Genomic DNA, 23,780 nt, shown 5'->3' with positions numbered 1-23,780 from the left:
GTGCCCTCCTTATGCAAATGAACTTAAAATACTTAGCAAACTCACTTTTTGCCCAATCCCACCAAGCTAAAACATTACTAAAAACAGATTGTTTAGAAGTACAAGATAAAAAAAAATCTTTAAAACCGGCCATTACTTCTTCATCTTCTAATAGACTTACATTTAATTTCCAGAGCCCTCTACCAAAATGAAAGGACTCTGCAATACTTATTTCTGCCGACACCATCTTATGATCTGAGAAAGTTGACATCATTTGATTGCACCGGACCACCTTAATCCCCTCAGAGACAAGAATGTAATCAATCCGGGATTTACAGCGGCCACTATCTGATATATAGGTGTATCTTTCATCAGTGCTAACCATCAGTCCAACATCAGAATAATGTAAGTCTTGAATAATTTGGTTTAAAACATTTGAAGTAATATCAGTTCTAACCTTAGCAGAGCTCTCACGATCATTGACGGATCTAATGCAGTTAAAATCACCAACAATAATAGTACCATCACGACCAGGAATAAAAAGTTTAAGAGACTCTAAAAATAACACACGTGCCTGTTTTTCTGCTGGCGCATATACATTAAAAACTCTCATTCTCTGGCCTAAAAACTGAAAATTTAAAACCATACAACGACCTGGTACTAAAACTTGGCAATTTAAAACTTTAATGTCCCTGTTACACAATAAAATCCCCACACCTTCATTTTTATTCTCTGTGCATGTAGACCAAAAAGACTGCCCTCTCTTCCATTCATCTACATAAGGTGCAGACTTAATTGCACACTCCTGTAAACAAAATATATCTCCCTTCACATTCTCCAAAAAATCAAAAACTGCTGCTCTTCTGATGGTTGTTCCTATACTCCGAACATTAAGAGTAGCCACAACCAATGCCATTAAAAAGGAAAGAAGGCAATCCATTTTCTTAACATCCATTTTAACTAGAAGTTAGTATTCTGACCTTCAACCTTCCTTAGCAGCATCCCATAGCAATCAGGCGACCCCACTTGAGAGTCCCTGTCCATCATTTTCTCACCTCCATACACAGGATCCGTCTGATCCCCTGACCAACTCCCTTTCTTACACCTTTTACTTTTACCTTGAAAGCCTCCATTTGCATCTTCATCTTCATCTTCCCCCTCCTCCTCCTCCTTCTCCTCCTCTTCAGATGTTACATTCTCCTCCCCACTAATCACCCTCTGCCCAGGTGTTAGGGATCTCTCACTCTCATTCTCCTGAAACTCCATCCCCTCCTCCTCCCCCACCACTGGGTTTGGGCATTCAAAATCCTCAATTGTTTCTTCACATGGGGGAACCTCCCTACACACAGTCTCCACACTCTCCACCACTTTCTCTTTTTTCCCTTTACGTGCTTTCTTCTTACTGACCTCAGTAAACTCTTCACCAACACCAGTCTCCTCACAATGCACACCAGTGGAGTCACCCTCCTCCCCTTTTCCAGATTTTTCCTGAGTATTCATGTGCTGCACTGTCACACCTGCTGCACTCCCTTTTACAGAGTTCTCGTCAATCACCTGAGTCACCTCAGCATTCACACCAAAAACACGTGGAAATGGCCTTTCTCCTCTTTCCTCTCTTCTATTTCCTGCTGCGTCAGCATAGCTCATTTTCTTTCTATACCATAAACTGCATCCTCTAGCCAAATGCTCCTCACTACCACAGATATCACACGTTTTCTTCTCAGTACATTCACCCGAGTTGTGACCTGATTTCCCACAATTCCTGCAGCATACTCCTTGCTCAGGGCAAGACTCCTGTACATGTCCATAAGCGTGACAACGTCTACAGTACTGCAACTGTCCTTCATAAAAACAAAAACCTCTTTCTCCTCCAATAGAAAATACCTGTGGTATACTCTTCCTTCCCTCTTCCATTCCTTCGTCCTTTTTAAATTTTACAACAAATTTCCTTTTACAATTAAAGTACCCATGTCTGTTCTTGAGTCTTCCAAGAAATTTAACTTCATCACAATATCGGTACAAAAAATTGGTCACCATCTCATCCGAAACCTTCGGGTTGTACATATGGACTATAACAACCTTAGACATATTCATGAATAATGGCTCCACTTTCACCTTACTCATTATAGCTGGCTCATTCCTCCTCTTCATCACTTCTAAGTCCATGTAGACCCTCTGGCAAACCTCAGAATCATAAAAGGTTATATCGTAAATCCCTTGCCTAGGGAAGTCTTGCATAGCGATTACATGCCATACCTGAAGGTACTGGAGCTTGCGAAGAATCTCCAGCACAACTTGATCCAATCCAATCGTCCCCCGGTGTTCGCCAGGAACGTAAATCCGCACCGTATCCTCGAGTCCTCGAGTCCTCTCTCCGCTCATTTTTGCAGGTTAAGATACCCACTATCGCAACCCAGTAACAATCCAGGGCCCCCCCGCAAAAGAGGGCCCCGATCACCACCCCTTCCGACTCCTACCCTGCCCGGTAAACCGCACAGGATCTTAGCCAAAAGGCCGAGAAGCGATAACCGTGAAAGGGGCGGGCCCAACAAGGTGCCCTTCATGGGCACTATCACTGCTTGCTGTCAGGGAGACTGCCAGACAATTTTCCATGCACACTCTGGGCTGGGGGGCAGTCAACCACCAGTACACACAGCAGAACCTAAACCCATACCATTATTGCTAAGCAGCAAGACAGGGGCCCATTGCACTCCCACGGGGCCTTTTTAAATGCAATCCATAACCCGGACTTGCCAGGAACCCTTCTTACTCCTCCTACTTGCATGTGACACTGGGCTTAGGATCTGCATAGGAAACACACACACAAGCACACACCTACCTTTGTTGCCTGCAGATGCCTCCTTGGCTGTCCCCAAACGGTATCAAACCAACACCCACGGGAAGCTGTAAGCATAGAGGACATGCCTGCACCCCATTGGACTTACCTGTGTGGGTTAAACCCGGGTTATTTGACAACCTATGGCGGTGATGGTTCTGCTCAGGCAGAGCAGTGCTGATGCTCCTCATAAAGCTGTCGCTGCTGTGAAGGTTCTAGGTGACATCACAAATCCCTATGGTTACATACACAACAAAGCTGGGTTGTTGTTGTTTACACTCTGCAAGGCCTGTGGAAGTGAGTGACATCATAGCACTGTAGTTCTGAGGGTTCTAGATGGATGCAACAATCTCCTGTTGCTTCTATGAAGGCCATAATAGACGACATCACCAAACAGCTCCATAGTCACATACACAGCAAAGGAGAGATGTTGTTTACACCTAGTGATGTCAGTGGTATTGAGTGACATCACAGCACAGTGCTAAGGCTCCTGGGCCTGGACACAGCAGCGGCTGCAATATCTCAACGGAGAATACGTTTATATATATGTGTGTGTGTGCGCGTATATATTTCTCCGCCGAAATCACTTTTAAACCCATTTCCACCTTTTTTTCCCTTCTCTTCCTCTTACTTTTTTTTCACGTTTTTTTAAGTTTTTCTCCTTTTCGCCTCTTTTCTGGGCGTATTATTCTTCTTTTTCTTCTTTTTTTTCGTCTAATGCATACCCCATCAGTGCAGCAATGCTTATTCAATACCGCCAGCAGATGGAGACACTGGGGGATAATTTTCTAAGGATTTATACTGATTTTTCCTGTCTGAATTTGTCGCACAGAAAGTTGCAGGCCAAATATGTGTGACATTTCTGCGACTTTAGCTTCTAGAGCATTTTTACAACATTATACATAGGTGCTGAATACATAAAAAGCGACTGTTCAGCGACAGACAAGTCGCATCGGCTGAAAGTAGGCCAGAATGTCAGTCCATGTTGGAGCAGGTTTAGATACAGTCTAAAGTATAGATCTCAAAGTCTGTGCACAGAATTTAGCAAGGGCCTCGCACCTTCTGATGCATCAGGTAGGTGCACAATAGCATAGCCTAACCCTCTGTACTTTGGTCTATATTGATGCGGGACATAGACAGCCAGCTGATGACCAATCCATTAGTGCAATGGATGGCTGGAAGCATTTGTCTTTGCCTTTGCAATACCACAGAAGCAATGCATGGTCAATGTACAGCAATGACACACCTGTGTGAACAGCCAGGAGACCCCCCCCCCCCCCCCCATGTTATGTTACATAGTTACATAGTTAGTACGGTCGAAAAAAGACATATGTCCATCAAGTTCAACCAGGGAATTAAGGGGTAGGGGTGTGGCGCGATATTGGGGAAGGGATGAGATTTTATATTTCTTCATAAGCATTAATCTTATTTTGTCAATTAGGAACATTCAGCACCCACCCGCTATCAAGGCAGCTGCCTATCATGTCATGCCCTACCTGCACAGGTGTGCTGGCTACTCAAATGATCCAATTAAGGAGGCCATTTAGTCAGCAGCAGCAGAAGTCCTGTGCCTGGACGCTCCAACAGCGGCCAGACACAAGCAGAAGCAGAAGCAGAAGCAGCAGAAGCAGCAGCAGCACCACCTTTTGTTTTTTGGCTGCAGCAGCAGCAAGGCCCACAGGGCTGGCTAGCTGGCTAGCCAGCAAGCAGGTAGCAATGAAAGTAGGAATCTTTCTTTTTAACCCTGTAAGGGGGTGGTGCACTGTACCCGAAGATACTGCCATATCGGGTCAATGCATAGGGCGACGGAAGCAAGCTTCGAAATCGGCCCCCGTTCTCAAAAATCCATTTAATATATGGTCCCCAGATAGGGGACGTATCAGATATTAAACTGATAAGAACAGATTTTTTTTTTTTTTTACATTTTTATTGAAAAAACTCAAAAACTTAAATACATCACAAGAAAATTTTTACAATACTTCAAATACTGTTTTCCATAAATGTAAATTCCACATAGCTAATGCTTTTTTCTGCCCAAATCTCTTTTTATCAATTAAATAGTACAAGTAAACTTCACTGTATATCATCTTCAAACATTCTTTTTCACAAATAAAATCTCTTTTGAAGACAAGGATATTACGAACTTTCCATAATACATTTTTTGTACAGTTGATAAAAATCCACAAAATTCTCTCTTTTTCTTTCGTAACTCCATCACTTTTGCCATATAAAACAACTTCATGATTTAAAACTTTTAGACCTGTTAGGAATTTCAATAAAGAACCAATTAGTCTAAAAACCTTTTGTGCAAAATAACAATTCCAGAAAAGGTGCAAAACAGTTTCATCTATATTGCAATTTTCCCGGGGACAGACACATACAGCATTTAGACCTCTTCTATATTGGAAAAATCTTACCGGAAGACACTCATGGATAATCATCCATGCTAAATCCTTGTGCTCATTAAAAAGATATGGCTCGTTTACCTTTTTCCATATTTGTACACACCTATTATAAGAAAAATTAGAGACCATACATATTTCTTCTTGCAAATTTAACTGTACTTCTATCTTGCGAGCATCCCTCAAGGTTAACAAGTCAAAGTCTTTAAGGTTATACATACGTATTATTTTTTCTAAGATGGCATAATGTTTAGGCGGAGTTAAAAGTACAGGAGAAGATAATGATAAAAACACCCATTTTCTTCTTCTAAAAATATGTCCCGCAGAGTACTTTAAAAAACAGGACCATACACTTTTCATAAAAAGTCCCCTAAAACACCAACTAAAAAACCTTAAGTATAAAAATTTTCTAATACAGGGAACCTGTTTTCCTCCATTTTTTTGTGACTTATACATAATATCTCTTTTTAATTTTTCTGCTTTAGAACTCCATAGAAACTCAAAGAGAATCCTCTGAAGTTGCCTAGACATAAGTTCATTAGGAGGATAAATCATATTTAAATAGAGCATAATGGGTATTAGCATAGCCTTAATCACCAAAATTTTACCTTCTAAAGATAATTTCCTAAGGGACCAAAAGTCTACTTTCTTCTTTACCTTTTCTTTTACCATTAGCCAACTTTCCTCACCATTGTTATTTTTATCAAAGATGACTCCAAGGATTTTTATTTTTTCTGACTGTAATTTTAGGTTTGGTATTTGCACGTTTTCCCATTTACCTATATAAAAACAGTCACATTTAGATAAATTAAGTTTGAAAGCAGAAGCTTTACAAAAGAAATCAGTAACATCAACAACTCTTTGTAAAGAGAAGGAACTTTCACAAAAAACATTAATATCATCCATATAGCCACACACTTTAAGGGTGGCATTATTACCTCCAGGAACTGGCACTCCTTTTATTATTTTATCATTCCTTATTAAGTTTAACAGAGGTTCTATTGCACATATAAACAGTATAGGAGACAGAGGGCAGCCTTGCTTTACCCCTGATGATAAATTAATAAAATCTGTAAGGAAACCATTTATTAAAATCCTGCTAAAAGAACCTTTATATAAGAGAGCAATTTGCTTAATAAGTATGTTAGGAAAACCCATGCGTTGTAAAACCATCCATAAAAAACAATGTGATACTCTATCGAACGCTTTATGAAAATCTAGAGATAGAATGGCTATATTTTGATTCCGCTCTTGCTGATACCATATGACGTCCCTAATAGCATTTAAAGGTTCAGCTACACTCCTTCCTGGGACACCACATACCTGATCCACATGGATGACCTTGTGCAAAAATGGCTTCATTCTGTTAACAAAAATTTTTGACATAATCTTATAATCAACATTAAGAAGCGTAATTGGTCTCCAATTTTCTAAGCTGTTCCTATCCCCCTTTTTGGGGATCAGAGACACTATACCACTCCTCCAAGATAAAGGTAGAACATCAGAATTAAAAGCCTCCTTAAAAATATTAAGCAAATCATCTTTAAAAATTTCCCAAAAGGTTTTATAAAACTCTACAGGAAGTCCATCAGAACCTGGTGTTTTACCTGTGGATAAACTTTTAGCAGCAATTTCTAATTCTTGGCATCTTACTTCTGTGCAAGGTGCATCTTGGTCCTCCTTACTTAAACCACAATCTAAAGTGCTTAGGAGAAAATTAGCAGCAGATATATCAATGGGTTTCTCATTAAACAGATCTTGATAAAAGGATTTAGCTTTGGATAACATTCCTACATTAGTAGTTTCATCCTCAATGTTAATCATTAACTTTTTTGTTTCCATTACCTTTTTAAAAAAGAATCTTGTACACTTTTCATCCTTCTCTTTACATTCAACTTTGGAGTTAAAAATTATTTCTTTCCCTTTGTTAGTTATAGCCTTCTGAATATCACTTTTAACACTTAAAATCAGATCGTCTACATATACACCCAGCTCTTTGAGTTGATAATAGGTTTGTAGTTTTGTGTTAAGATCTCTATACCATTTCAATTTGTCTTTTGTTTTTTTAACACCCATCTTAATAAAATACTCTTTAAATTTTACCTTGCAGAATTCCCACCATGCTAAAAGAGAATTAAAATTAGTCCTTGAGTTCTGCAATTTTTTAAAAAGATAGATAAAATTACATTTAATTTCTTCATCTTCAAGCAAAGAGACATTCAGACGCCAGACTCCTTTGGCTCTGCAAACCCCATCAAACTTACATGTAGCAGATAAAATCTTATGATCTGAAAAAAAGGTAGAAGTCAATTGCATGTTCCCATAAAATGCAAATCCAGAAGCAAAAATATAATCAATCCTTGACATATAAAGGCTATTCCCCCAGGTATACCCAGGGTCATTAGGGAAAGAGGTTCTCCACAAATCTTTTAAATTAAAATCAACTATAAAATCCTTTAGTTGTTTTTCAGTCTTATCTTTCCTTTGTTCAGATCCTCCAGCCCGCTCCTCTCCTGCCATTATACAATTAAAATCACCAGCGATGATAAGCGGGGATGAACCCGGTAAATAAAACTGAATTTTCTCTAATAAATCAGATCTTTCATCCTTATCTGGAGAGGCATATACATTTAAAAGTCTCATATTCATGTCATTATAAATAATATGAACGAGCAGGGCTCTACCGGGTACAATGTCTGTGAAGGAGGTAACTTTATACTCACTGCTCTTGAACAGTATGCCAACACCAGTCACTTTCCTCTCATTATCCCCTGACCACACAGACGGGCCAAGAGTCCATTCAGATCTCAAAGATGAATAATTGATATCATAATCAATGGCACATTCCTGTAAAAATAAAATGTCTGTAGGCAAAGAAGACAAGAAAGAAAATAAAGCAGCCCTCCTCTCTGGGCTCTTCAAACTCCTCACATTGAAGGAGGAGATATTAACACTTGGTAGCTCCTGGGTCATTCATTATCCTCAGACAAAGAACCCCAATCTGTAGGTGGTGACACAAATTCCTCAATATTAACAGGGTCGGATGCTGTTATAACCTTTTGGCAGACAATCTCCACGTTCCCCTCGTCCGCACTAACTCGACCACTCCTTTTGATGTTAAGGCCCTTTTCCTCTTTCCGGTCTCTGCTTTTCCTCTTTCGCCGTTCTTCTACATCCATCTCCTCTGTATCCCTTCTGGGCGGTCCAGGACCCTCAACTTCCATGAGAGGAGAACCCCTCACTTCTGTCTCAGGTCCCACGACCTTCCCCGGGGACACAATGCTTTTGGAGACATGAGCCACAGCAGGTATCACAGGAATTCCGGTAGCAGAAGACTCAGGCATCACTTTCAGGGTGTGGGTCTTAGGCACAGGCACAGCATCCATGGAGCTCTTCCTCATCGAGGGACCAGCCGACGTAGCCACAATATTGGCCCAGGAGCGTTGAGGACAATCCTTAAAAGCGTGTCCTTTCTGCTTACACACATTACACAGAATCTCATTTTGACAGTCCAAAGTGGTGTGGCCTTTTTGGCCACATCTTTTGCAAATAACCACTTCCTCTTTGCAAGATTCTTGTGTATGACCATATTCATGGCATTTCCTGCAATAATACGGCATCCCAGGGTAGAATAAATAGCCACGTTTACGCCCAATTAAAAAATTTGCAGGTGGGCGACACAGACCTCCAATTCCTCTCACATCTTCTCTGAACTTAACAGCAAACTTATGCTTTCCAGTCCAAAAGTCCATTGCATTCATTATTTTATGAGAGTATTTGACTTCCGCACAATATTGGTTTAAAAATAAGACAATGTCTCTTATATCCACGTATGGATCGTGCATAGTAACCACCAGTGGAACATCGCCATTAGAATATAGAGCAATGAAAACAAGTCCTTTCATATCCTCCTCATTGGCAAGCTCCCGAACTTTCTCAAACATATGGTCACATGCAGATGCGGAAGTCAAGGTAAGAATGAAAAGTCCTTTACCTGGGTCTTTTAGGCAAAACACATCTTCTCTCTGAATGTGCAATAAATCCAGCATAATTCTCTTGACAAAAAATTCCAAAGTCATCTTCTCCTTTTTCTCCTCATCCACTTCAATACGGAAGGTGTTCTTAATCCGAGTTTCAGTATGCGCAGCAAACCTAAGGGTCGCCATGGGGGATCGCCTTCCCGTTCTTTGTAAGTCCTCCTCCTATAGCAGCATGAGGCTTAAGACGGCTAAAAAACCGCCGATGCCTCAAGGCCGAAGGTTCGACGAACTCAGAGCCCCTTGACAAGATACAAGATCTTAGCCAAAAGGCCGAGAAGCGATAACCGTGAAAGGGGCGGGCCCAACAAGGTGCCCTTCATGGGCACTATCACTGCTTGCTGTCAGGGAGGCTGCCAGACAATTTTCCATGCACACTCTGGGCTGGGGGGCAGTCAACCACCAGTACACACAGCAGAACCTAAACCCATACCATTATTGCTAAGCAGCAAGACAGGGGCCCATTGCACTCCCACGGGGCCTTTTTAAATGCAATCCATAACCCGGACTTGCCAGGAACCCTTCTTACTCCTCCTACTTGCATGTGACACTGGGCTTAGGATCTGCATAGGAAACACACACACAAGCACACACCTACCTTTGTTGCCTGCAGATGCCTCCTTGGCTGTCCCCAAACGGTATCAAACCAACACCCACGGGAAGCTGTAAGCATAGAGGACATGCCTGCACCCCATTGGACTTACCTGTGTGGGTTAAACCCGGGTTATTTGACAACCTATGGCGGTGATGGTTCTGCTCAGGCAGAGCAGTGCTGATGCTCCTCATAAAGCTGTCGCTGCTGTGAAGGTTCTAGGTGACATCACAAATCCCTATGGTTACATACACAACAAAGCTGGGTTGTTGTTGTTTACAGTCTGCAAGGCCTGTGGAAGTGAGTGACATCATAGCACTGTAGTTCTGAGGGTTCTAGATGGATGCAACAATCTCCTGTTGCTTCTATGAAGGCCATAATAGACGACATCACCAAACAGCTCCATAGTCACATACACAGCAAAGGAGAGATGTTGTTTACACCTAGTGATGTCAGTGGTATTGAGTGACATCACAGCACAGTGCTAAGGCTCCTGGGCCTGGACACAGCAGCGGCTGCAATATCTCAACGGAGAATACGTTTATATATATGTGTGTGTGTGCGCGTATATATATATATATATATATATATATATATATATATATATATATATATATTTCTCCGCCGAAATCACTTTTAAACCCATTTCCACCTTTTTTTCCCTTCTCTTCCTCTTACTTTTTTTTCACGTTTTTTTACGTTTTTCTCCTTTTCGCCTCTTTTCTGGGCGTATTATTCTTCTTTTTCTTCTTTTTTTTCGTCTAATGCATACCCCATCAGTGCAGCAATGCTTATTCAATACCGCCAGCAGATGGAGACACTGGGGGATAATTTTCTAAGGATTTATACTGATTTTTCCTGTCTGAATTTGTCGCACAGAAAGTTGCAGGCCAAATATGTGTGACATTTCTGCGACTTTAGCTTCTAGAGCATTTTTACAACATTATACATAGGTGCTGAATACATAAAAAGCGACTGTTCAGCGACAGACAAGTCGCATCGGCTGAAAGTAGGCCAGAATGTCAGTCCATGTTGGAGCAGGTTTAGATACAGTCTAAAGTATAGATCTCAAAGTCTGTGCACAGAATTTAGCAAGGGCCTCGCACCTTCTGATGCATCAGGTAGGTGCACAATAGCATAGCCTAACCCTCTGTACTTTGGTCTATATTGATGCGGGACATAGACAGCCAGCTGATGACCAATCCATTAGTGCAATGGATGGCTGGAAGCATTTGTCTTTGCCTTTGCAATACCACAGAAGCAATGCATGGTCAATGTACAGCAATGACACACCTGTGTGAACAGCCAGGAGACCCCCCCCCCCCCCATGTTATGTTACATAGTTACATAGTTAGTACGGTCGAAAAAAGACATATGTCCATCAAGTTCAACCAGGGAATTAAGGGGTAGGGGTGTGGCGCGATATTGGGGAAGGGATGAGATTTTATATTTCTTCATAAGCATTAATCTTATTTTGTCAATTAGGAACATTCAGCACCCACCCGCTATCAAGGCAGCTGCCTATCATGTCATGCCCTACCTGCACAGGTGTGCTGGCTACTCAAATGATCCAATTAAGGAGGCCATTTAGTCAGCAGCAGCAGAAGTCCTGTGCCTGGACGCTCCAACAGCGGCCAGACACAAGCAGAAGCAGAAGCAGAAGCAGCAGAAGCAGCAGCAGCACCACCTTTTGTTTTTTGGCTGCAGCAGCAGCAAGGCCCACAGGGCTGGCTAGCTGGCTAGCCAGCAAGCAGGTAGCAATGAAAGTAGGAATCTTTCTTTTTAACCCTGTAAGGGGGTGGTGCACTGTACCCGAAGATACTGCCATATCGGGTCAATGCATAGGGCGACGGAAGCAAGCTTCGAAATCGGCCCCCGTTCTCAAAAATCCATTTAATATATGGTCCCCAGATAGGGGACGTATCAGATATTAAACTGATAAGAACAGATACTACACTTGATCTTAGCCAAAAGGCCGAGAAGCGATAACCGTGAAAGGGGCGGGCCCAACAAGGTGCCCTTCATGGGCACTATCACTGCTTGCTGTCAGGGAGGCTGCCAGACAATTTTCCATGCACACTCTGGGCTGGGGGGCAGTCAACCACCAGTACACACAGCAGAACCTAAACCCATACCATTATTGCTAAGCAGCAAGACAGGGGCCCATTGCACTCCCACGGGGCCTTTTTAAATGCAATCCATAACCCGGATTTGCCAGGAACCCTTCTTACTCCTCCTACTTGCATGTGACACTGGGCTTAGGATCTGCATAGGAAACACACACACAAGCACACACCTACCTTTGTTGCCTGCAGATGCCTCCTTGGCTGTCCCCAAACGGTATCAAACCAACACCCACGGGAAGCTGTAAGCATAGAGGACATGCCTGCACCCCATTGGACTTACCTGTGTGGGTTAAACCCGGGTTATTTGACAACCTATGGCGGTGATGGTTCTGCTCAGGCAGAGCAGTGCTGATGCTCCTCATAAAGCTGTCGCTGCTGTGAAGGTTCTAGGTGACATCACAAATCCCTATGGTTACATACACAACAAAGCTGGGTTGTTGTTGTTTACAGTCTGCAAGGCCTGTGGAAGTGAGTGACATCATAGCACTGTAGTTCTGAGGGTTCTAGATGGATGCAACAATCTCCTGTTGCTTCTATGAAGGCCATAATAGACGACATCACCAAACAGCTCCATAGTCACATACACAGCAAAGGAGAGATGTTGTTTACACCTAGTGATGTCAGTGGTATTGAGTGACATCACAGCACAGTGCTAAGGCTCCTGGGCCTGGACACAGCAGCGGCTGCAATATCTCAACGGAGAATGCGTTTATATATATGTGTGTGTGTGCGCGTATATATATATATATATATATATATATATATATATATATATATATTTCTCCGCCGAAATCACTTTTAAACCCATTTCCACCTTTTTTTCCCTTCTCTTCCTCTTACTTTTTTTTCACGTTTTTTTACGTTTTTCTCCTTTTCGCCTCTTTTCTGGGCGTATTATTCTTCTTTTTCTTCTTTTTTTTCGTCTAATGCATACCCCATCAGTGCAGCAATGCTTATTCAATACCGCCAGCAGATGGAGACACTGGGGGATAATTTTCTAAGGATTTATACTGATTTTTCCTGTCTGAATTTGTCGCACAGAAAGTTGCAGGCCAAATATGTGTGACATTTCTGCGACTTTAGCTTCTAGAGCATTTTTACAACATTATACATAGGTGCTGAATACATAAAAAGCGACTGTTCAGCGACAGACAAGTCGCATCGGCTGAAAGTAGGCCAGAATGTCAGTCCATGTTGGAGCAGGTTTAGATACAGTCTAAAGTATAGATCTCAAAGTCTGTGCACAGAATTTAGCAAGGGCCTCGCACCTTCTGATGCATCAGGTAGGTGCACAATAGCATAGCCTAACCCTCTGTACTTTGGTCTATATTGATGCGGGACATAGACAGCCAGCTGATGACCAATCCATTAGTGCAATGGATGGCTGGAAGCATTTGTCTTTGCCTTTGCAATACCACAGAAGCAATGCATGGTCAATGTACAGCAATGACACACCTGTGTGAACAGCCAGGAGACCCCCCCCCCCCCCATGTTATGTTACATAGTTACATAGTTAGTACGGTCGAAAAAAGACATATGTCCATCAAGTTCAACCAGGGAATTAAGGGGTAGGGGTGTGGCGCGATATTGGGGAAGGGATGAGATTTTATATTTCTTTATAAGCATTAATCTTATTTTGTCAATTAGGAACATTCAGCACCCACCCGCTATCAAGGCAGCTGCCTATCATGTCATGCCCTACCTGCACAGGTGTGCTGGCTACTCAAATGATCCAATTAAGGAGGCCATTTAGTCAGCAGCAGCAGAAGTCCTGTGCCTGGACGCTCCAACAGCGGCCAGACACAAGCAGAAGCAGAAGCAGCAGAAGCAGCAGCAGCACCACCTTTTGTTTTTTGGCTGCAGCAGCAGCAAGGCCCACAGGGCTGGCTAGCTGGCTAGCCAGCAAGCAGGTAGCAATGAAAGTAGGAATCTTTCTTTTTAACCCTGTAAGGGGGTGGTGCACTGTACCCGAAGATACTGCCATATCGGGTCAATGCATAGGGCGACGGAAGCAAGCTTCGAAATCGGCCCCCGTTCTCAAAAATCCATTTAATATATGGTCCCCAGATAGGGGACGTATCAGATATTAAACTGATAAGAACAGATACTACACTTGATCTTAGCCAAAAGGCCGAGAAGCGATAACCGTGAAAGGGGCGGGCCCAACAAGGTGCCCTTCATGGGCACTATCACTGCTTGCTGTCAGGGAGGCTGCCAGACAATTTTCCATGCACACTCTGGGCTGGGGGGCAGTCAACCACCAGTACACACAGCAGAACCTAAACCCATACCATTATTGCTAAGCAGCAAGACAGGGGCCCATTGCACTCCCACGGGGCCTTTTTAAATGCAATCCATAACCCGGATTTGCCAGGAACCCTTCTTACTCCTCCTACTTGCATGTGACACTGGGCTTAGGATCTGCATAGGAAACACACACACAAGCACACACCTACCTTTGTTGCCTGCAGATGCCTCCTTGGCTGTCCCCAAACGGTATCAAACCAACACCCACGGGAAGCTGTAAGCATAGAGGACATGCCTGCACCCCATTGGACTTACCTGTGTGGGTTAAACCCGGGTTATTTGACAACCTATGGCGGTGATGGTTCTGCTCAGGCAGAGCAGTGCTGATGCTCCTCATAAAGCTGTCGCTGCTGTGAAGGTTCTAGGTGACATCACAAATCCCTATGGTTACATACACAACAAAGCTGGGTTGTTGTTGTTTACACTCTGCAAGGCCTGTGGAAGTGAGTGACATCATAGCACTGTAGTTCTGAGGGTTCTAGATGGATGCAACAATCTCCTGTTGCTTCTATGAAGGCCATAATAGACGACATCACCAAACAGCTCCATAGTCACATACACAGCAAAGGAGAGATGTTGTTTACACCTAGTGATGTCAGTGGTATTAAGTGACATCACAGCACAGTGCTAAGGCTCCTGGGCCTGGACACAGCAGCGGCTGCAATATCTCAACGGAGAATACGTTTATATATATGTGTGTGTGTGCGCGTATATATATATATATATATATATATATATATATATATATATATTTCTCCGCCGAAATCACTTTTAAACCCATTTCCACCTTTTTTTCCCTTCTCTTCCTCTTACTTTTTTTTCACGTTTTTTTACGTTTTTCTCCTTTTCGCCTCTTTTCTGGGCGTATTATTCTTCTTTTTCTTCTTTTTTTTCGTCTAATGCATACCCCATCAGTGCAGCAATGCTTATTCAATACCGCCAGCAGATGGAGACACTGGGGGATAATTTTCTAAGGATTTATACTGATTTTTCCTGTCTGAATTTGTCGCACAGAAAGTTGCAGGCCAAATATGTGTGACATTTCTGCGACTTTAGCTTCTAGAGCATTTTTACAACATTATACATAGGTGCTGAATACATAAAAAGCGACTGTTCAGCGACAGACAAGTCGCATCGGCTGAAAGTAGGCCAGAATGTCAGTCCATGTTGGAGCAGGTTTAGATACAGTCTAAAGTATAGATCTCAAAGTCTGTGCACAGAATTTAGCAAGGGCCTCGCACCTTCTGATGCATCAGGTAGGTGCACAATAGCATAGCCTAACCCTCTGTACTTTGGTCTATATTGATGCGGGACATAGACAGCCAGCTGATGACCAATCCATTAGTGCAATGGATGGCTGGAAGCATTTGTCTTTGCCTTTGCAATACCACAGAAGCAATGCATGGTCAATGTACAGCAATGACACACCTGTGTGAACAGCCAGGAGACCCCCCCCCTCCCCCCCCCCATGTTATGTTACATAGTTACATAGTTAGTACGGTCGAAAAAAGACATATGTCCATCAAGTTCAACCAGGGAATTAAGGGGTAGGGGTGTGGCGCGATATTGGGGAAGGGATGAGATTTTATATTTCTTCATAAGCATTAATCTTATTTTGTCAATTAGGAACATTCAGCACCCACCCGCTATCAAGGCAGCTGCCTATCATGTCATGCCCTACCTGCACAGGTGTGCTGGCTACTCAAATGATCCAATTAAGGAGGCCATTTAGTCAGCAGCAGCAGAAGTCCTGTGCCTGGACGCTCCAACAGCGGCCAGACACAAGCAGAAGCAGAAGCAGCAGAAGCAGCAGCAGCACCACCTTTTGTTTTTTGGCTGCAGCAGCAGCAAGGCCCACAGGGCTGGCTAGCTGGCTAGCCAGCAAGCAGGTAGCAATGAAAGTAGGAATCTTTCTTTTTAACCCTGTAAGGGGGTGGTGCACTGTACCCGAAGATACTGCCATATCGGGTCAATGCATAGGGCGACGGAAGCAAGCTTCGAAATCGGCCCCCGTTCTCAAAAATCCATTTAATATATGGTCCCCAGATAGGGGACGTATCAGATATTAAACTGATAAGAACAGATACTACACTTGATCTTAGCCAAAAGGCCGAGAAGCGATAACCGTGAAAGGGGCGGGCCCAACAAGGTGCCCTTCATGGGCACTATCACTGCTTGCTGTCAGGGAGGCTGCCAGACAATTTTCCATGCACACTCTGGGCTGGGGGGCAGTCAACCACCAGTACACACAGCAGAACCTAAACCCATACCATTATTGCTAAGCAGCAAGACAGGGGCCCATTGCACTCCCACGGGGCCTTTTTAAATGCAATCCATAACCCGGATTTGCCAGGAACCCTTCTTACTCCTCCTACTTGCATGTGACACTGGGCTTAGGATCTGCATAGGAAACACACACACAAGCACACACCTACCTTTGTTGCCTGCAGATGCCTCCTTGGCTGTCCCCAAACGGTATCAAACCAACACCCACGGGAAGCTGTAAGCATAGAGGACATGCCTGCACCCCATTGGACTTACCTGTGTGGGTTAAACCCGGGTTATTTGACAACCTATGGCGGTGATGGTTCTGCTCAGGCAGAGCAGTGCTGATGCTCCTCATAAAGCTGTCGCTGCTGTGAAGGTTCTAGGTGACATCACAAATCCCTATGGTTACATACACAACAAAGCTGGGTTGTTGTTGTTTACACTCTGCAAGGCCTGTGGAAGTGAGTGACATCATAGCACTGTAGTTCTGAGGGTTCTAGATGGATGCAACAATCTCCTGTTGCTTCTATGAAGGCCATAATAGACGACATCACCAAACAGCTCCATAGTCACATACACAGCAAAGGAGAGATGTTGTTTACACCTAGTGATGTCAGTGGTATTGAGTGACATCACAGCACAGTGCTAAGGCTCCTGGGCCTGGACACAGCAGCGGCTGCAATATCTCAACGGAGAATACGTTTATATATATGTGTGTGTGTGCGCGTATATATATATATATATATATATATATATATATATATATATATATATTTCTCCGCCGAAATCACTTTTAAACCCATTTCCACCTTTTTTTCCCTTCTCTTCCTCTTACTTTTTTTTCACGTTTTTTTACGTTTTTCTCCTTTTCGCCTCTTTTCTGGGCGTATTATTCTTCTTTTTCTTCTTTTTTTTCGTCTAATGCATACCCCATCAGTGCAGCAATGCTTATTCAATACCGCCAGCAGATGGAGACACTGGGGGATAATTTTCTAAGGATTTATACTGATTTTTCCTGTCTGAATTTGTCGCACAGAAAGTTGCAGGCCAAATATGTGTGACATTTCTGCGACTTTAGCTTCTAGAGCATTTTTACAACATTATACATAGGTGCTGAATACATAAAAAGCGACTGTTCAGCGACAGACAAGTCGCATCGGCTGAAAGTAGGCCAGAATGTCAGTCCATGTTGGAGCAGGTTTAGATACAGTCTAAAGTATAGATCTCAAAGTCTGTGCACAGAATTTAGCAAGGGCCTCGCACCTTCTGATGCATCAGGTAGGTGCACAATAGCATAGCCTAACCCTCTGTACTTTGGTCTATATTGATGCGGGACATAGACAGCCAGCTGATGACCAATCCATTAGTGCAATGGATGGCTGGAAGCATTTGTCTTTGCCTTTGCAATACCACAGAAGCAATGCATGGTCAATGTACAGCAATGACACACCTGTGTGAACAGCCAGGAGACCCCCCCCCCCCCCCCCATGTTATGTTACATAGTTACATAGTTAGTACGGTCGAAAAAAGACATATGTCCATCAAGTTCAACCAGGGAATTAAGGGGTAGGGGTGTGGCGCGATATTGGGGAAGGGATGAGATTTTATATTTCTTCATAAGCATTAATCTTATTTTGTCAATTAGGAACATTCAGCACCCACCCGCTATCAAGGCAGCTGCCTATCATGTCATGCCCTACCTGCACAGGTGTGCTGGCTACTCAAATGATCCAATTAAGGAGGCCATTTAGTCAGCAGCAGCAGAAGTCCTGTGCCTGGACGCTCCAACAGCGGCCAGACACAAGCAGAAGCAGAAGCAGCAGCAGCACCACCTTTTGTTTTTTGGCTGCAGCAGCAGCAAGGCCCACAGGGCTGGCTAGCTGGCTAGCCAGCAAGCAGGTAGCAATGAAAGTAGGAATCTTTCTTTTTAACCCTGTAAGGGGGTGGTGCACTGTACCCGAAGATACTGCCATATCGGGTCAATGCATAGGGCGACGGAAGCAAGCTTCGAAATCGGCCCCCGTTCTCAAAAATCCATTTAATATATGGTCCCCAGATAGGGGACGTATCAGATATTAAACTGATAAGAACAGATACTACACTTGATCTTAGCCAAAAGGCCGAGAAGCGATAACCGTGAAAGGGGCGGGCCCAACAAGGTGCCCTTCATGGGCACTATCACTGCTTGCTGTCAGGGAGGCTGCCAGACAATTTTCCATGCACACTCTGGGCTGGGGGGCAGTCAACCACCAGTACACACAGCAGAACCTAAACCCATACCATTATTGCTAAGCAGCAAGACAGGGGCCCATTGCACTCCCACGGGGCCTTTTTAAATGCAATCCATAACCCGGATTTGCCAGGAACCCTTCTTACTCCTCCTACTTGCATGTGACACTGGGCTTAGGATCTGCATAGGAAACACACACACAAGCACACACCTACCTTTGTTGCCTGCAGATGCCTCCTTGGCTGTCCCCAAACGGTATCAAACCAACACCCACGGGAAGCTGTAAGCATAGAGGACATGCCTGCACCCCATTGGACTTACCTGTGTGGGTTAAACCCGGGTTATTTGACAACCTATGGCGGTGATGGTTCTGCTCAGGCAGAGCAGTGCTGATGCTCCTCATAAAGCTGTCGCTGCTGTGAAGGTTCTAGGTGACATCACAAATCCCTATGGTTACATACACAACAAAGCTGGGTTGTTGTTGTTTACACTCTGCAAGGCCTGTGGAAGTGAGTGACATCATAGCACTGTAGTTCTGAGGGTTCTAGATGGATGCAACAATCTCCTGTTGCTTCTATGAAGGCCATAATAGACGACATCACCAAACAGCTCCATAGTCACATACACAGCAAAGGAGAGATGTTGTTTACACCTAGTGATGTCAGTGGTATTGAGTGACATCACAGCACAGTGCTAAGGCTCCTGGGCCTGGACACAGCAGCGGCTGCAATATCTCAACGGAGAATACGTTTATATATATGTGTGTGTGTGCGCGTATAAATAAATATATATATATATATATATATATATATATATATATATATATTTCTCCGCCGAAATCACTTTTAAACCCATTTCCACCTTTTTTTCCCTTCTCTTCCTCTTACTTTTTTTTCACGTTTTTTTACGTTTTTCTCCTTTTCGCCTCTTTTCTGGGCGTATTATTCTTCTTTTTCTTCTTTTTTTTCGTCTAATGCATACCCCATCAGTGCAGCAATGCTTATTCAATACCGCCAGCAGATGGAGACACTGGGGGATAATTTTCTAAGGATTTATACTGATTTTTCCTGTCTGAATTTGTCGCACAGAAAGTTGCAGGCCAAATATGTGTGACATTTCTGCGACTTTAGCTTCTAGAGCATTTTTACAACATTATACATAGGTGCTGAATACATAAAAAGCGACTGTTCAGCGACAGACAAGTCGCATCGGCTGAAAGTAGGCCAGAATGTCAGTCCATGTTGGAGCAGGTTTAGATACAGTCTAAAGTATAGATCTCAAAGTCTGTGCACAGAATTTAGCAAGGGCCTCGCACCTTCTGATGCATCAGGTAGGTGCACAATAGCATAGCCTAACCCTCTGTACTTTGGTCTATATTGATGCGGGACATAGACAGCCAGCTGATGACCAATCCATTAGTGCAATGGATGGCTGGAAGCATTTGTCTTTGCCTTTGCAATACCACAGAAGCAATGCATGGTCAATGTACAGCAATGACACACCTGTGTGAACAGCCAGGAGACCCCCCCCCCCCCCCCATGTTATGTTACATAGTTACATAGTTAGTACGGTCGAAAAAAGACATATGTCCATCAAGTTCAAGCAGGGAATTAAGGGGTAGGGGTGTGGCGCGATATTGGGGAAGGGATGAGATTTTATATTTCTTCATAAGCATTAATCTTATTTTGTCAATTAGGAACATTCAGCACCCACCCGCTATCAAGGCAGCTGCCTATCATGTCATGCCCTACCTGCACAGGTGTGCTGGCTACTCAAATGATCCAATTAAGGAGGCCATTTAGTCAGCAGCAGCAGAAGTCCTGTGCCTGGACGCTCCAACAGCGGCCAGACACAAGCAGAAGCAGAAGCAGCAGCAGCACCACCTTTTGTTTTTTGGCTGCAGCAGCAGCAAGGCCCACAGGGCGGGCTAGCTGGCTAGCCAGCAAGCAGGTAGCAATGAAAGTAGGAATCTTTCTTTTTAACCCTGTAAGGGGGTGGTGCACTGTACCCGAAGATACTGCCATATCGGGTCAATGCATAGGGCGACGGAAGCAAGCTTCGAAATCGGCCCCCGTTCTCAAAAATCCATTTAATATATGGTCCCCAGATAGGGGACGTATCAGATATTAAACTGATAAGAACAGATACTACACTTGATCTTAGCCAAAAGGCCGAGAAGCGATAACCGTGAAAGGGGCGGGCCCAACAAGGTGCCCTTCATGGGCACTATCACTGCTTGCTGTCAGGGAGGCTACCAGACAATTTTCCATGCACTCTCTGGGCTGGGGGGCAGTCAACCACCAGTACACACAGCAGAACCTAAACCCATACCATTATTGCTAAGCAGCAAGACAGGGGCCCATTGCACTCCCACGGGGCCTTTTTAAATGCAATCCATAACCCGGATTTGCCAGGAACCCTTCTTACTCCTCCTACTTGCATGTGACACTGGGCTTAGGATCTGCATAGGAAACACACACACAAGCACACACCTACCTTTGTTGCCTGCAGATGCCTCCTTGGCTGTCCCCAAACGGTATCAAACCAACACCCACGGGAAGCTGTAAGCATAGAGGACATGCCTGCACCCCATTGGACTTACCTGTGTGGGTTAAACCCGGGTTATTTGACAACCTATGGCGGTGATGGTTCTGCTCAGGCAGAGCAGTGCTGATGCTCCTCATAAAGCTGTCGCTGCTGTGAAGGTTCTAGGTGACATCACAAATCCCTATGGTTACATACACAACAAAGCTGGGTTGTTGTTGTTTACAGTCTGCAAGGCCTGTGGAAGTGAGTGACATCATAGCACTGTAGTTCTGAGGGTTCTAGATGGATGCAACAATCTCCTGTTGCTTCTATGAAGGCCATAATAGACGACATCACCAAACAGCTCCATAGTCACATACACAGCAAAGGAGAGATGTTGTTTACACCTAGTGATGTCAGTGGTATTGAGTGACATCACAGCACAGTGCTAAGGCTCCTGGGCCTGGACACAGCAGCGGCTGCAATATCTCAACGGAGAATACGTTTATATATATGTGTGTGTGTGCGCGTATATATATTCCGTTCAGTCATTACAAGTCGTACAATAAATTACAGTCACACAAAGCATGATAGTACAATACACAGCAAAGGTTCCCTAAGCTATACATCGCACACCATGCTACTCTAACATTCAGCTCAATCCTGCAATAGAAAAGCACAAGAGATCAAACAAAAACCAAATAATACAATCTGTGATCGGGGTAGGGGTGTGGGCGACTATGTGGGGGTAGGGAGGGGGCGGATCACAGGGCCAAACTGTTGGGCTGTATCTTCAGGGAGACATGGGAGAAGGAGAGGGGTCTTCACTCCTCTTCTTCCTCATCAACGGCCGAGCTGTCCAAGATGTAATAGTCTCTAAGCAGGTTCTTGATGAACCTGCGGCAGTCCCGGACGGACATGTTTTCCCTGTTGATCACGAGGCGGTTCCTGGCAAGCCACACTGCGTCCTTAAAACAGTTCATAAGGCGCCAGGCCTCCTGGATGGCCTCCACGTCGTGGGTCCCAGGGAACAGGCCGTAAAGCACCGAATGGTACGATAGGCAGCTCCTGGGCACTGAGTCTCTGAGTTCCTGTTCTAGGGCGTCCAACAGACCCTGTGCAAAGGGGCACTGCCAAAACACGTGGAAAGATGTTTCCTCCACGTAGGGGCAACGGGGGCAGTACCGGGTCTTGCACAGGTTGCGGGCATGCATGAATGACCTGAGAGAGAGACCTCCCATGACGGCCATCCACGACAAGTCCTTGTGTCCATTGGTAAGCCGCTTTGAGGCCACATTGTTCCAAACTGTCTCTGCAGTGGCTGCGGGGAGTCCCGGAACCAGCTCGGTCGAGTCCTTAGCTCGGATGAGCTTGTGGATTGTCTTTGGCTTCCATAGGTCTGGTTTCAGTCCTTCCAGCTGGTGCTCCCTCACAAACCGGACAACATCCCCATAGAACCAGGGAGTGTTCCAGTTGTAAGGGATGGAGCTGTCCCACTTGTCCCAGCCCAGCTGTCTCCAGAGGGGCATGAGAAGCAAGCGAGACATGGACCTGCCCGCTGAGCCAGTCTTTTCAACAAGAGTCCGCTGCACCGTGACACATGCAAAGGAGGCCCTCAGCAGAGCGGGGATGTCGGGTATTCCCTTCCCACCCTTGCGGGGTTCCTTGTACATCACGGTCCTCTTGACTCTGTCCATTTTGCCCCAGACGAAGCCAAACACTGTCCGGGTGATGGCCTTGCAAACGGTGGTATGGGGAGGCCAGGCCTGTGCGGTATATTGGAGCACAGGCAAAACTTCACTCCGCAGGACAAGTGCCTTGCCTTCCATCGTGAGCTTTCTGGAGCTCCACAGTCCGATCTTTGAGTTTATCCTTCCTAGTCGGTCTTGCCAAGACTTAAGGGCCGCTCCTTCCTTCCCGAACCAGACTCCAAGAATTTGAATGAAGTCCGGCTTAACGGCAAAGGGGAAGGGGGCGGAAGAAGCCATGTGCCACTTCCCGAAGAGCATGGCCTCCGACTTCCCGCAGTTGACTTTTGCCCCCGAAGCTCTGCCGAAGTCCTCGCAGGTCTGGACGAGTGCAGTCACCGAACGCTGGTCAGCGCAGAAGACGGTCACGTCGTCCATGTAGAGCGAGCACTTGACCTCGTGGCGATCTGGTCCTGGTGCGGTGATCCCTCTGATCTCTCCATTCTGCCGGATAGTCTCAGCGAAGAGCTCTATAACACAAACAAAAAGGAGAGGTGAAAGAGGGCAGCCTTGTCTAACCCCTGAAAGAATAGGAAAGGGGTCAGTCTTCCAGCCGTTCACCAACACCGTGCTGTAAATGTCAAAATACATAACGTTAACAAAAGAGCAAAACATCTTCCCCAGACCCAGCCTGCGCAAAACCCTGTCCATGAATGCGTGGGAGACACGGTCGAACGCCTTCTCCTGATCTAAGCTGACCAGGGCGGCGCGGCCCCCGCGGTCCTGGAT

General features: G+C 44.6%; 6 non-coding genes across 6 annotated transcripts; all 6 read right to left on the bottom strand.

Annotated features, from left to right (window-relative positions):
* Window positions 1–4,567: 4,567 nt before the first annotated feature.
* LOC130306224 (U2 spliceosomal RNA) lies at window positions 4,568–4,757 on the bottom strand. The gene has a single exon (XR_008855609.1). It is a non-coding gene; the product is annotated as a U2 spliceosomal RNA (small nuclear RNA).
* Window positions 4,758–11,642: 6,885 nt separating this feature from the next.
* LOC130306203 (U2 spliceosomal RNA) lies at window positions 11,643–11,833 on the bottom strand. The gene has a single exon (XR_008855589.1). It is a non-coding gene; the product is annotated as a U2 spliceosomal RNA (small nuclear RNA).
* Window positions 11,834–13,924: 2,091 nt separating this feature from the next.
* Window positions 13,925–14,115, bottom strand: LOC130306202 (U2 spliceosomal RNA). The gene has a single exon (XR_008855588.1). It is a non-coding gene; the product is annotated as a U2 spliceosomal RNA (small nuclear RNA).
* A 2,095-nt stretch (window positions 14,116–16,210) lies between these two features.
* Window positions 16,211–16,401, bottom strand: LOC130306201 (U2 spliceosomal RNA). The gene has a single exon (XR_008855587.1). It is a non-coding gene; the product is annotated as a U2 spliceosomal RNA (small nuclear RNA).
* A 2,087-nt stretch (window positions 16,402–18,488) lies between these two features.
* Window positions 18,489–18,679, bottom strand: LOC130306200 (U2 spliceosomal RNA). The gene has a single exon (XR_008855586.1). It is a non-coding gene; the product is annotated as a U2 spliceosomal RNA (small nuclear RNA).
* Window positions 18,680–20,769: 2,090 nt separating this feature from the next.
* LOC130306199 (U2 spliceosomal RNA) lies at window positions 20,770–20,960 on the bottom strand. The gene has a single exon (XR_008855585.1). It is a non-coding gene; the product is annotated as a U2 spliceosomal RNA (small nuclear RNA).
* Window positions 20,961–23,780: the final 2,820 nt, after the last annotated feature.

The sequence above is a fragment of the Hyla sarda genome, unplaced genomic scaffold, assembly GCF_029499605.1.
Source record: "Hyla sarda isolate aHylSar1 unplaced genomic scaffold, aHylSar1.hap1 scaffold_1359, whole genome shotgun sequence".
Classification (NCBI taxonomy): domain Eukaryota; kingdom Metazoa; phylum Chordata; class Amphibia; order Anura; family Hylidae; genus Hyla; species Hyla sarda.
The sequence above is the reverse complement of the archived record's forward strand: the minus strand, read 5'-3'. Positions and strand labels throughout refer to the sequence as shown.